We start from the raw sequence: 15,506 nt of genomic DNA on the forward strand, positions 1-15,506 counted from the left end.
TTGCTTCTTCCTCTCCCACTCCCCCTGCTTGTGTTCCCTCTCTCGCTGGCTGTCTCTATCTCTGTCAAATAAATAAAATAAATAAAATCTTTAAAAAAAATCAATGACTAAAATTAAAATGAAACAAAGCAAAAACAAATAGCAAGCAGCACAAACAGTTGTGGAGTTTTATGTTTTCATTTTTGGCATGCCAAATATGCTTTTTGTGAGATATATTTTTTCAGAACTATAAATGACAAGTTGATTTTGAACAAATGAGTACAAGAAGCATTTTAAGAATATCTGTTGAGCTGAAAGAAGCTACAAGTATAGGGTAAGTGATGAAGAAGTGGAAAAAGGCAATTTGGATAATAAAACAAAAAAAATAAGACTGATGGAATGCTTTAATCCACAGTATAAAGGTTTTGGAACCTAATCCATTACATAAAGTTTCTATAAGGTCCTAAACAGAAACTATCATAAACCATCTGGAATATCTGCAAAGTACGATTTACTGGAAAGGGAACTAGAAGTGGGAGGAGGAATTTCATGATCAAGGTTGATAGCTCAGATTAATTGTCCCTATATTATTTATTTGGTCATTCTTACATTTTTCAGCATTATAACTTGACAAAGAATCTTTGCTTCTCTGAAAACCAACTTCAGGTTTTATTATAAATGTGTGTGAGAAACAGTCTAAAACATCCATTTTGCCTTTATTTAATTTTAGTAAAGAAAATGTAATTTCTGGTGAAATTAGCATTGCAGTGAAAAAATTACTTTAAAAAAACAAAATTGATATAATGGCACCTGGCTGGCTCAGTTGGTAGAGCATACAACTCTTAATCTTGGGGTCTTGAGTTCAATACTTACATTGGGGGTAGAGTTTACAATCAATCAATCAATAAAATTAAAAAATAATATCAATGCAGTACATAATGGTCTAGTTCATATCATGTTTTATGTCGAATATAAGCTATCTTTATATTAAATAAAGCTTATAAGTTTTAGAAATGTAAGGACATTCAACACTCAGTTTTTCTAGATTCCTTACTTTGCAGATGAGGAAACTGAGACCCAGGGAAATTAAATGCCTCCCATAAGGTAGGGACAAAATCCAGCTCCCTTCCCTGGTCTGTGTTTCTTTGACACACAGCATTGACATGTATATCATATATTCAAGTTTAGAGTATTTTGAAGGAAACAGTTCATAAAGCAAACAAAAGGATTTCTAATTATTGTAACATAATTTCTTTTCTTGATATTGTTATTTTAGTCTTACATAGTTTAAATAAGATGTTATGTATACTTCACAGACAATTTATCCATTTAAGGAAAGATATATATATTTTACTTTTGCCACTGATGTAACCTAACATTTAGAAAATTTTCGTATCCTGTTACCTGGGTCTTAGGTCACTGTGACAATAAAAGATGGCATCCTCTCTTTGTTCACTAGGTAGTTATTAATATTTTCTATGAGTTGAGTAAAAGTCAGTAGCATTATTGGCAAGCTATACAATATCTTTTCTTGTGGTACAAGATAATTTCTTCCCCTAGATGGTTTTTTGGTGTTAGATCAATGAATACATGGCTTTTTATCTAGTGTCATTAAACTGAAATTTTTGAACTAAATTCTAGATATTACCAAAGCAACCCATTACTATAAAGGTAATTTTCTGATTTGTAATAAAAAATAAAACAGTTCTGAAACAAGGTCATTTATCAGCATTTTGGCTTTAATGAATAGGTTAAAATAACGACCCGGAAGAAAACTTGTTAGTATTTCAAAGTAAAATCGGCCACTTGAAAATAACGCTGTCGGCTTGTAGATTAACATCAAGGCAATAGTGTTGACATGTGCTTCCATGTGTGGTCGACCTTTGATCATAAAGGATTGTAGTACTCACAGTAGGAAAAGAAAACTGACATCAACAAGAAGGCACGAGAATAATAGTTCAATTACCAGTGAAATTAGCAACACTGGTTTTCAAAGTTTTTCTTAATTGTACAAATTGATTTCTCTAAAAAGACCAGTTTGATAAATCACATGTGGTTGGGCTCACATAAAAACTTAAAAATGAAAGCATCTCTGGGCACGTTCTACTTTCTTAATATATTATTAAACTATCATTTGTATATAAAGTTAAATATTTATATTGAGTAAACATATGACTGTCAGTTGATCCATTGAAGGTGTAATCCCCTTGATTGGGAAGGATGACTCAGAACAGTGGTGTGCTGATGAGGCCTACTCTTCCTTTGAGCTGCCTGAGCAGAGCACTCTGATAAATCGAATGTAAACTTTCTAGTGTAATTCAGTGATAAATGTTTCATTACTTTATGTCAGCATAGAATAGAAAAATGACATTTGTTTTATACTTTGATCATGGATATCTTGCCAAAACAAAAACAAAAACCAAAGAAAGAAAAAGTGGAAATTTCTGACTTAACTCCGAAAAATTAATAAGCAAAGTGACTGCATATAATAGTTGCATTAATCTACTTCTTTAAGTGATTGTTGAATTACGACAATATGCATACATGTGCATAAGCATCCATGTGTATTTATAGACATGGAAGTAAAATAAAAAAGAATTGATAGTCTACTTTTGGAGGTATATTTTATTTGGTCTCCAAACTGTAGAATTAGACCTCTTTGAGGAAGTTGTTCAGATAATTGTCATCAGATCCTACCATAATAGAGATTCAATATTTATTTTTTTGTTCAATATTTATTCAATTTGTTATTTCACATGTTTTGCAAATATGTATAGAGAGCCTATTTGTTTATCTTGTCTCTTGCCCATGAGAATGTAAACTGCAAGAAAGCAGTGACATGGCCTGCCCTGATTGTACCTTGTACTACTAACTATGCCTACAGAGTAACAGGCCTTCGATAAACATTGATGAATGAACGAATGAATGCCAATTTCTGAACTGTGTGTTAGGTATATGCTGCTGACCAAAACAAGTATAGCCTACCAAATTAATGTCCAGCTGAGAGGGTGGAGCTAGGATAAAAAACCAAATACTTAATCAAAAAATATTTAATGATAACTGTGTGCGACAATAAGAAGAAAAAGGATTTATTTTCAGATGTGAAAATGTTACTCTTGTTTGATAATAAATCTTCCACATTGCCATAAAATATGCAGTCTACAAGGCTAACTAAATTACGTAAGTTTAGGCTCAAAAAGAGAAAGGTAAAGAAAGGGTAGTCTAAGAATTTCTGGTAGTTTATATTCTAGAATTAAGGGTGTGAATTTGTATATTTACTTATGGTGACCTCTTAGCATAAAAGGCCTTTAGAGTTTGCAGGTAGCATTACACAGGAGCTACATTAAACCTTTAAGATGCAGATGTCCCAACGTGAGTTTTCAGACACAGCTCTAGGAGAAAACCTTAATCACTAAATGCAGAATGTGTTTGTAAATGTTTTCATCTCCATATTTATCTAAAATGTTTCTTCTATAAACTAGTTAATGTTTAGAATTCTCTCTCTCTCTCCTCTTGCATCAAGAGTTACTCTCCTAAAACTGTAAATAGGAGGATTCACTGTTTCAAAACTATAGACAAAATTTTGTTTGCTAGAATCGATCCCAATTGCAGCAACTAAAGAAATTTATAAATTAATAAAATTATAGGAAATAAATTGTAATATGAGGCACATAATATACTGTTTGACACCTTTGTAGCCTTAGTTGTATTTACCCAACCCTGTTTCAGCATGAAAGAATGGAAAAATACACAAACTCAAATTTTTTAAAGAAGTGCAGAGATAATCACTCTCACTATAAAAGGTGACTTCTTCTAGAAAGTTATAAACATAACCTCTTTTAAAAAAACACACTGTCCCAGATCATTTGAAAATTTTTGAAATTTATTTTTAATTGAGTTGTATAGAAAACTTTGTGAAAATATCTATTATATAATCTGATTAACTTCCTGCTGAGTCCTTTCTGTTTTGGTTGAGTTTGAAAGCATGCCACAGCAACTGTGTCACTAATTCCACAGATTTGGTCTTGTCCCCCATCTCACTGAACACCTGCTAAGACCTACCTACCTAACACATACTACCAAGATATATATTTTAATTTCATTTAGTTACTTCCTATAATTAGTCCACCTGCTACAGCCCTTGTATTTTATTTGTATTTTATGATATAATATCATGACATTCCCAGCTGGTCTTGGTGATGGCATCTTTCAGTGGTTCCGTCTTTACTGACGGATTTTCCATTGCTTAGTTACACAGAATACAACACAGCTTTTGTGAAGTGTTATAGAAGGACTTCCTAAATAGGTAGTCAAATTCATTATTAATTTTTAACTCGATAATACTTATTGAATATTTACTTGCTACACTCTCTGTCTTATCTCATTTAATTTTTAGAACCACCCTATTGGACAGATACTATTATTATTCTCACATTGTAAGTGAAGAACTTGGTGGTATGAAGTAATTTGGCAACAGCCATATAGCTGGTAAATAGTAAAGTGGGGACTCAAACCAGGATTGTCTCTTTCCAACCTAAGCATGCTTAAGGTTGTGGTATGAATAGATGGGTATGTTGAATTACAGTCTCAGGAGGAGACATTTTATCTTAAATAATAAATGAATGAATAAGTGAATGAATTAGTACATAAAATGTATCTCAACACTAAAGAAAGGCAGGAAAATATTATCAAGAAATGGGGAAAATTTCTGATCTATAGGTTGCTTATCTTTGATTTTCACATATTGGTTCTTAGCTTCAAATTTGGAAAATAATTTTTTCAGCTTATGTATGAGAAGCATAGGCATATTACAGCCTTTATTTTCTCTCAAGTATTAGGAGTCTAAATATACGTTCAAGGGGCCCCTGGGTGGCTCAGTCGATTAAGCCTCCAACTCTTGATTTTGGCTCAGGTATGATCTCAGGGTTGTGAGCTTGAGCCCCCCATTGGGCTCCACGCTGGGCATGGAGCCTACTTAAGATTCTCTCTATCTCCCTCTGCCCCTCATTTCCCTGCTCTCTCTCAAAAAAAAAAATAAATAAATAAACTAAAAATATACATTCAAATTTGTTTTAGTGGTATGTTCTTTATCATATAAATTATATGAGTTAATATATGATATATCAATAAGTCTGTATTGAATATTTGTGAAACTCAGCTTTCAGTCCTTTTTAACATATGTCCTTATCTTGCTAAAGTCATCTGGGAAATGCCATAAAAATATCTCACTATAAATTGTCCAATTGCTTACTTATTTGCCCTGTCTTAATTCAGTTATGAATCCCCTCAACCTAGCTAATGGGCAGCTACTGTAATCTACTGTCATGGAAATAAAATAATATCATGTGGTAAGATGAAACTACAAGATAATGAAAATATAACTAACTTATTACGTATTTATACCCATGCATACTTTCTGATTCAGAACCCTGATATGAATTTTCCTTGTCATTTCAAAATTAAGTTACATCTCCCAAGAGTTTATTCTGATGCTGTTTTTGTGAAAATACACAATTTAATGAATTTTAAAGGAGATCATTTTTGCTTTTCCCTATAGAAAATGGAGGATTTTTGGCAAATAAAATGAGGACACATATCTTTTTCTGATGATTTTGTCTTTTCTGATCTACCACTCCTGCTTTCCCAAGTCCTTTTTGACAATGAATGAACTATATTCCGAGCATTGGCATTTGCTGTGATTTGATAAAAATCTTCTAAACTGTCCTTAAACTGGCGGCTCTAGATGTCAAATAACTGACTCTGTGTAAGCAGCAGAGGAAGTTCTTCCTGCTTTTATCCACACAACTGGGAGTTTTAGAGAGTCTGACGAATTTCTGATTTTAGAAAAATGTGGAAAATGCTTGCTGATTACATTGCAAATTTGCCCAGGCCCCACATCATTTATTCATGACTTTAAATGCAGCATATGCTACAATTTATTTTACATCTATAGATTATTAGGTAGAATGCTCCATTAATATTCACCATTTAGGAGTATTTTTCATTTGTTCCTTCCTTTTGTTTTGCTATGAATAAAACAAGATCTATAGAGGGAGTGTATTGACCGCTCTCTAGAACTACACAGGCTGGCCTGGAACCCAGCTCCCTATTCACTGGATATGGGAAATTTGGGCAAGTTGCTTCCACTTTTTAACATGTCAGTTTCTTCCTCTGTCAAATTAGGATCATAAAATACCTACTGTAGATGGATGTTTTAAGGACAATATGAGTCTTTATATTAAATACTTAGAAAAGTCCCTAGCACATTGAAAAAAATTAGTAAACATTAGTTAACATTGCTATTTTCAATATAGACCATTTTCTTTTTATCAAACTCAAACACAAAGCTGATGAAATAAGCAAAAGGCACAAGAAACTGTGCTCATGCGCTCATATCAAAGTGATGGATGAGTTCCATTTTAGAATGTGAAAAATGATAGAACAATCATGCAGGTGCAGAGAAATTAATATATGTAGATATTTGGGTATTTCATTATTTTTATGCCACTGTTTCTAAATAAAGCAGGATACTTTCAACACCTCAGAAAGGATTTTAAAAATAGATTATAAAGTATCAATGTTGTTAACTATGTAAAATCTACGTACAAATATAACTGAAATTGAACTGAGGAATGAAAGGGGCTTCAATTGATCTGAAGATAAAAATAACAAGAAAATTAAGTTGAAAGTAACCTTTCAGGGGTGCCTGGGTGGCTCAGTCATTAGATGTCTGCCTTCGGCTCAGGGCCTGATCCCAGTCCTGGGATCGAGCCCCACATCAGGCTCCTCCGATGGGAGCCTGCTTCTTCCTCTCCCACTCCCCCTGCCTGTGTTCCCTCTCTCGCTGACTGTCTCTCTCTCACTGACTGTCTCTCTCTGTGAAATAAATAAATAAAATATTAAATAATAATAATAACCTTTTAAAAAACAAAAATTGCATGCCATGACTTTTGTTCTTTATCATTTTTTTAAGATTTCCAAATTGACATTTTCCGGCGTTTTAGCTTTTTACACTATTGGAGTTTAACAGCCAGGAATAGCATGAAGCCTTTAAGAAAACAACATTTTTCCAGATTTAAATTTTAATCATATGTCTTATTGAACTTCCTCACTTTTATTAGTGAAAATAAACAGTAACATTTAGGCAAATTAATATTATTATAATTATAATTTAGTCTTTTTATGATTGTAACTTATAATGAAAAAGGAACAAGGTAAAGGCCCTTTTCTTTTCTATCCTTTAAGAAATGCTCTGTTTTTAATGGTTCTAAACTTTTGGTAGTTTTCAAAATTATTTTTTCCTTGGCGTAGGGTCCTGGGTGTGTTTTTCATAAGAAAGAGAGAGGGAAAGAGGGAAAGGGAGAGAGAGACAGAGAGGAAGGAAGGAGAGGGAAAGGAAAGGAAGAAAAGAAGTGTGTTGTTAGGGAAGGGATTAAAGGTATTTTGCTGGGCCACCTGGGTGCCTCAGTCATTAAGCATCTGCCTTTGGCTCAGGGCGTGATCCCGGCGTTCTGGGATCGAGTCCCGCATCAGGCTCCTCCTCTAGGCGCCTACTTCTTCTTCTCCCACTCCCACTGCCTGTGTTCCCTCTCTCCCTAGCTGTCTCTTTCTGTCAAATAAATAATTAAAATCTTAAATGCCAGCAAAATACCTCTTTTATTTTAATCATATTAGAAATAATCAGGTAAGTGTTTTTGCTTTGTTTTAGCTTTCATAACACCACAAGTAATTGAAGAAATTAACAATGAGTGTAACAGAATAACTATTCTTATAATTTATCTTCTGAAGCAACATACAAGTAGATGTCATGTTAAAAGAAAAATACCACCATAATAAATTATCTTGTAGCTCTTCTGAAGTAAGTGAAAGAATCCGAAGAACTCCCAAAAGTCACCCTGATGTGTTGGCTGCACATTTAAGTGCAATATTCTAAGTTCCAGAAGTTGGACGTTCGACTGACTGTACCACCCAGGTTACCCCTAAGTTGTTGTTGTTGTTGTTGTTGTTTTTAAGTAAACTCTGCCCTCAACGTGGTGGGGCTTGAACTCACATCCCCAAGATCAAGAGTCATGTGCTCTACTGACTGAGACAGCCAGGTGCCCCAGTTCTAAGACTGCAAAATACCTTAATTGTACCCCTTTCTCTGTAGCCATAGACCCCCACACACACACCTTTTTGTTTCTCCTTTTAAAATTTCACTTGTGTCCCATCCTTCTGCTCTCCTTTCATATTTTTTTTTACCCCATTAATCACCTCCTCCTTGGAAGCAGGGATGTTGTGAAGACTTTCTTCTGTATGCTCATCTTACCTGATCTTTCTGTCACTTTTGACATTTTAACCCCCCCTCCACCTGCAGTGCCATTGAATTTAAGTTGATATATCTCCAACATCTACAGCAGTGGTATCAGTAGAATGTACAGTAAGCAAGTGAACATCAGAAGCAGCTCTTTATCTTCCATCAAATTAAACCAATAATAAAATAGTTCCTCCTTAAAATACCACAGAAATGCAAGTAGCCACTCGTGGAATAATCTTTTAAATGCTCCTAACTTGAAGCCGATGATCAGCTCCTTTTGTGGCATATTAAAGCTTATATTTAGCATTGTCAAATATAAGATGTTAAGCAATAAGCCACATATATTTTGTTTGTGCTTATAAATCAATGATAACATTTATGAAACAGGATTGAAGGTACTAATTATGTCAAGTAAAAAAAAAGGAGGTAGATCTGGCTGACATTTGTTGGAAGGTTCTTTATTAAATGTAAGAAACCCAAATACAGTTAGCTTTTCATTTAATCAAGTCGTGTTCCCAGTATAAATGAATGGCTATTGAAGTCTTTATATCCCGTACTTTTCTTAAATGCTTCGCTGAATGTTTAATACTCTGGCATCCCAGTTTGGAGCTTCTTTTAAAGGAGTCTTTCATAAAACTTGGGACAGAAACCTGCTCTAGATGACCACATGGAGACTAGTACAAAAGAGAAACAAATTATAAAAGCTCAGTGTTACTTGGTTGCTTAAAATTTCTCTCTTCCTCTTTCTTTTTACAAAAAAAAAATGGGATTAATCAATGACCTACTTTAGTTTCTGGAGCCTAAATAGTTGAAATTTTTATGTAAAGGTTCATATAAAATCATTTTATTAAATGAAAAGAAAACTAGACAATCTTTTGAAAGAAGCAAACAAAAATTTAGCCAAGATAATAGAGACAGACAGCTTATTTAACATTCAAAATTACTTTACTTCACATATTATTTTAAATTATGTAAATCAATACACTCATTCCGAGTTGCTGTGAATAGTCTTCAGTGTTTTTGGTATCTTCTAGAATTAATCTTTATGACAAGCATTCCCTACAGTATCCTCTGTCCATTGGAAGTACATGGGGTTAGAGGAAGGGAGACCTGGGTGGAATTCTGTTTGAACCGTTTGTGTATGTTAATTATGTTGTGTTAAGACAATTGATGCTCAACAGGATTAAGTTATCTGGAAAGGAGATTCATAATTTATTCCATGACTTTCGTTGGTTCATTGCAAGAAATAAATGAAACATTATTTGTTCCTAAACAGGAGATTGTAGCTACAGATTAATTGATGTAATTGTATTCAAATGAGACTTTACTACTTGGCTGGGTCCCATTAAGGGTTAGTTTCTTTCTACACTTGCAGATGGTTGCTGTCAATCACCAGCAGAAATGGATGATAAAACATAGACAGATTCTTAGAAATTCTGCCCCATTTGTTGAAAAGCAACCCAAATCTTAATGAAACCAACAGTTTCCAAGAAAGCGTTTTAGGACCTTTGCCATATGGCACGGTTTGAAGGGTAAGAAAAATACAAGAAAAAAATTTGTGGGAAGAATCAAGATATTATTTTTTTCCAAGATATAGTCCACTGATTACATAAATTGACTCTCTGAAATTTAACTGATTATATTACAATTATTGTTTTGTTTTGATCAACACAGATATTTCAACTAACCACTTCCATCCATAGTAACAATGACACTGGATTCAGTAGAATTAGCTATTCACATTAATAAAAATAAGTTATGTTTGCCAAACTGCTACTTCGCTTCATGCATTTCTAGACAATCTCTCAGGGCCATTTTCCAAAATACTTTCCAAAACATCTTTTGGCACTTCAGATCTTAACAACTTGTTAGTAGGTTTAAAAATGTTTATTTTAAAATGCCATGTAAATATAATCATTTTTAGTTTATGTAAATGAGTTATAATCAGAATTTTGTCTCCTGCAGTATGGTGGTGGGAAAAACTAGGTTCTTGAGATAATATTTTTTTTAGCATTTTAAGCGACTTCTTTTTGTTTTCTGTTACAATGTACAGCTCTTTAAAAGGAACATGGATCAACCTAAGTAAGTTTGGAAGAAACAGGGGGTTTCATATCACATGAGCATCAAAAGAGGTAAAATAGCATGTCAGGATAGCCCGAAGAATAATATATTCAAGCATCAAAATAGAAATTCTGAAGTATTTGAATGGATGCCATTTTGAAGAAACATAGGTCAACTATGTTTCTGTAGTAACTTATGTGTCCTTATAGAGAGATGGTAATTATTCCTGACTTGGATGATGCATTTTCTGGAGTAAAAATTACCTTCTGAGAGCAAGCAAACCGGCCATTCAATGACACTCGATAAAACCACATTTTCCATATTCTAGCATTTGCCCTAAGTGTCTAGGCCCCGTAACTAATGTGTAAAGGTATTTCACTGTGATCACTTTCCCTCTAAGAGTGTGTATCTCACTTCATCTTAAAATTTGCACAGGTACTTGGGTCACCAGTAGAAATAATTTATTTGCATCACCCCAGCACCCAGCATAGTAAAATACCACAAGTCTTCTTGTATGTAAGTACTTAGGCATAAGATTTTAATCTGTGCTGCAGTAAATAAAGAAAAACTAGCTTCTCCTGTTACCCTGACTCTTTCCCCCGGAGTAAGATAATGTCTTGGTTTAGGAATCTATTTTCCAAGGTGGATGTGACAAGCAGCAGAGGTGGACTGTGGTAAGTCCCTGTCAGGTCACACTCCTCCTCCGCTGAGGAGGTCAAGGCTGGGGGAGTAGAACTGGGTTTCAAGAAGTAATCCAAAAGGATGTATAGTGTCACTGTTACTCTAAGGAGAGAACAGTTAGTAGAAGGGTGCAAAAATGCAATAAAACCTTTGGAGAAGCAAAACCATACTCCGAGGAAGCAGCAGCAGCAGCAGCACCACCAGCAGCAGCAGCACCATCATCACCAGCAGCACCGTCAGCAGCACCATCACCAGCAGCACCATCCGCAGCACCATCACCAGCAGCACCATCAGCAGCAGCAGCAGCACCATCAGCAGCAGCACCATCAGCAGCACCATCAGCAGCACCATCAGCAGCAGCAGCAGCACCATCAGCAGCAGCAGCAGCACCATCAGCAGCAGCACCACCAGCACCATCAGCAGCAGCAGCAGCACCATCAGCAGCAGCAGCAGCAGCACCATCACCACCAATACCTACAAATGGACAACAAGCCAGCAGCCAAAACGAAGGCTTGACTATTGGCCTGAAGAATTTTAGGAAACCAGGAGAGAAGAACTTCACCCAACATAGCCAGCTCTTTGTGGGCAATCTTCCTCTTGATGCCACTGAGGAGGAGATGAAGAAACAACTTGAGAAATACGGAATGGCCGTGAAGTCTTCATTCAGAAGGATAAGGGTTTTGGTTTTATCTGCTTGGAAACTCGAACCCGAGGGGAGATGGCCGAAGTAGAGCTGGACAACGTGCTGCTCCGTGGAAAGCAGCTGCCTGTGCGCTTTGCCTGCCATAGTGCATCCCTTACAGTCTGAAACCTCCCTCGGTGTGTTTCCAACAAACTGCCCGAGGAAGCCTTTTTGGTGTCTGGCCAGGTGGAAAGGGCTGTTGTCCTCGTGGATGATCAAGGAAGACCCTCAGGAAAATGCACTGCTGAAGTCTCAGGGAAGCCAGCTGCTCGGAAAGCTCTGGAAGGCTCCTTTCCGCTAACCACGTTTCCCTGGCCTGTGACTGTGGAGCCCATGGACCAGCTGGATGATGAAGAGGGACCTCCAGAGAAGCTGGTGATAAAGAACGAGAAATTTCACCAGGAGCAGCCACCCGGCTCTGCACATCCTGGCTCCTTTGAGTGTGAGTATGCCACATGTTGGAAGACTCTCACTGAGATGGAGAAGCAGCAGCAGGACCAAGTGGACCGCAACATCAAGGAAGCTCATGAGAAGCTGGAGATGGAGCTCATGCTAATGAGACAGGATCTGATGAGGCGTCAAGAAGAACTTCGAAGGATGGAAGAGCTGCACGACCAAGAAGTACAAAAACGAAAGCAACTGGAGCTCAGGCAGGAGGAGGAGCGCAGGCTCCGTGAGGAGGAGGTGCAGAGGCAACAGGAAGAAATGAGGCAGCGATGGCAGGAAGGATTCAAGGAAACATGCCCTGATGCGAGAGAACAGGAGATAAAGATGGGCCAACTGGCTATGAGACTGCTATGGGCATCAACAAGAGAGGCGCCATGTCCCCTACTGCAGTGCCAGCTGGTACCTCACCTCCTCCAGGACCTGTCAGCATGATGCCAGATGGAACCTTTGGATTGATCCCACCACCAACTGAATGCTTTGACCAAGCTGCTACAATGGAAGGAATTGGGAAAATTGGTGGAACTCCTCCTGCGTTCAACCCTGCAGCTCCTAGAGTTGAATTTGCTCCAAACAAACATCTCCAGTACTAACAAAAATTTCAATGTCTGGTTTCCCAAAAACCCTTAAAAGAAGGACCTTTTTGGACTAGCCTGAATTCTGCCCTGGAAAAAGTGTTAGGGATTCTTCCCAATAGCTAGGTCTTCCTTGCCTGTACTACTCTGAGGGAGTTTGCTGGAGGCTGAGGGCAAGGGAAGGGGGATATTTAAAAATCAGTTCTATGTGGTATATCATTTAACTAATTGATTCTGTGTGGTGCATTCCTGAAGTCTCATGTGGTTGTTGAGGGCCTGAAATGGGGTGGGGTGGGGAGGAACTATGGCAAAATGGGTCCAGTTAGAGCCCCCATTAATCTTGATCATTCCGTTCTTTATCCATCCTGTTGTATTTGCTTTCTCATTCTTATGCCCTCTAACCCCAGACCACATACACCTCAAAAACAAATATCCCCCATGACTTTAGCCCCATTGTTCCATACACTCGCAGGTGGGAATTCAGGCAAATGCCCACAGAGGGCACAGACAACATACATATGGTTTTGTTATATCCCATAATAATTCCCCTTCATGTTCTAAGAAAGACATTTTCTCTTAGAGATTTTCATTTTAGTGTATCTTTAAGTTGCCTCCAACTTTTTTCTCAGGTAAGGACAACCCAGGAATGGTGCTTTTGTGTCTATAATGTTACTGTTCACAGATTTTCTTGATAGGCCTAGAGCAATCTTGGGAACAGGGTTTCTGTGTACTGAAGGTTGGACAGTAGCTCTTACCCTTGCCTATCCTACGTAGCTATGATCTGCATTTTTTTTTTACTGGTGTACCATGTTTGATTTGTCCCTGGTATCTTTGTAGGTTTTCTGAGAAATGAGGCAGTAACAGAGCATCAAATTATTAAAATACATTTTAAGCCTTTAAAAAAAAAAAAGAGTAATCCAGATAGGAGGCATATAAATGACCCTGATAGCAAGTTATGGTTTTTCTTTGGCTTTTTTTTTTAAATTTCTTTCTTTCTTCCCTTCACTGCCAGCAGTATGAAGAGGATTGACATTTCATAGTAATACTTCATTCAGGTTACTGCATTAGAAGCACAATTTAATTACTACATTCATATTAATCATGAGTTTTGTTTTGTTTTATTTGGCTCAATTACTTAATCAAATTTAAGGAAGCACAAAGAAGCATTATCACAACTAATACTGCAAAGAAGTAAACATATCCTAATGTAAAAACTCAAAACTATACATCCTAGTTATTTTTTTTTACATCCTAGCTATTTTTTGGTTACCCTATTGTTTAAGGTGGGATATATATAGTTACAATTTGTTTTGTTTTGTTTTTTTAACCCCCCTTCTCATTTATTAGTCATGAGAAGTATTCAATCAGAAGTCATCAAACCCCTTGTTAAGAATATTATATAATTTATGTGAGGAGAGGCTGGGTAACTATGTTGAATAATGACTGTAGACATTTCCAAATCTGAGAGTCTATGATTCTGTGAATAATCGCCCTGCTTTCCCATGATCATCTCCTAGACTTGAGAGCCCCCTAAATTGCCCATATTGTCTTCCGTGATGAAAGTGCCACCTCCTTCTGTTTGTTCCTCGCAGTCGTATATGGCTTAAATTGAACTCTTTCCAAGTCCCTTGATACATTCTGTCTTTGAAGGCCAATTCCATATATGTAGAAATTTATTTTTTCTCATAGCTTCTCAACATAGAGATGTACTTAGTGGCCATAATATCAGTGTTAGAAGTGGATAATTACACAAACCATTTACATTCTAAATTTTGATCAAGCCAACAAAATCCTTCTTCATGTAGAGATAGTTATTCCAGTTCTCCTTGAATTGAGTACTTTCCTGAAACAATAAGTCATACTAATGGGCAATGGCAGGCAGGATGAGGGGAAAAAAGTGTAGAGATACACCCAGTGCATAAGTATCAGCTAGGGTACTTTTTAAAATCTCCAAGTGGAGGCAGGGGTGGGATTGACAAGGGTGTACAAATCTGTATGTACGTATTATGAACGTATGTGTGTCTAATTAACATACAGTGTTATATTAGTCTCAGGTGTCCAATATAATGATTCAACAATTCTATATATTACTCAGTGTTCAATCAAGATAAGCATACTCTTAAGCCCCTTCTTCTATTTCACCAGTCCTCCCACCTGCTTTTCTTCTGGCAACCACCTGTTTGTTCTCTGTATTTAAGAGTCTGGTTTTTTGTTTGTGTCTTTCTTTCTAGAAGAGATATTTGAACAAATTGTAGCTGAAAACTTCCCTAATCTAGCAAGGGAAACAAACATTCGTGTCTGAGGCAGAGAGGACCCCTCCCAAGCTCAACCACGACAAACCTACACCACGTCACATCAGTGCAATTCGCAAATATTAGATTCAAGGATACAGTATTGAAAGTGGCCAGGGCAAAGAAATTTCTCACGTACCAAGGCAAAGGTATCAGAATTACGGCAGACCTGTCTACACAGACCTGGAATGAGAGAAAGGGTTGGGGGGGCATTTTTAAAGCTCTTTCAGAGAAAAACATGCAGCCAAGGATCCTTTATCCAGCANCCAGCAAGGCTGTCATTCAGAGTTGATGGAGAAATAAAGACCTTCCAGAATCACCAGTCATTGACCAATTTTGTAACCATGAAACCAGCCCTACAGGAGATACTAAGGGGGGTTCTATAAAGGTAAAAAGGCCCCAAGAGTGATACAGAACAGAAAGTTGCAATCGATAGAAACAAAGACTGTACTGGCAACATGGCATCATTAAAATCATATCTCTCAATATTCAGTCTC

At 36.7% G+C, this 15,506-nt stretch overlaps 1 protein-coding gene and 1 pseudogene across 1 annotated transcript in view; both read left to right on the forward strand.

Moving 5' to 3' along the window:
* KCND2 (potassium voltage-gated channel subfamily D member 2) overlaps positions 1–15,506 on the forward strand; it is a 494,775-nt gene that overhangs the window by 61,924 nt on the left and 417,345 nt on the right. The gene's annotated exons all lie outside the window — the stretch shown is intronic.
* LOC100466114 lies at positions 11,441–12,797 on the forward strand (annotated as a pseudogene).

The sequence above is a fragment of the Ailuropoda melanoleuca genome, chromosome 1 (genome assembly GCF_002007445.2).
Source record: "Ailuropoda melanoleuca isolate Jingjing chromosome 1, ASM200744v2, whole genome shotgun sequence".
Taxonomy (NCBI): domain Eukaryota; kingdom Metazoa; phylum Chordata; class Mammalia; order Carnivora; family Ursidae; genus Ailuropoda; species Ailuropoda melanoleuca.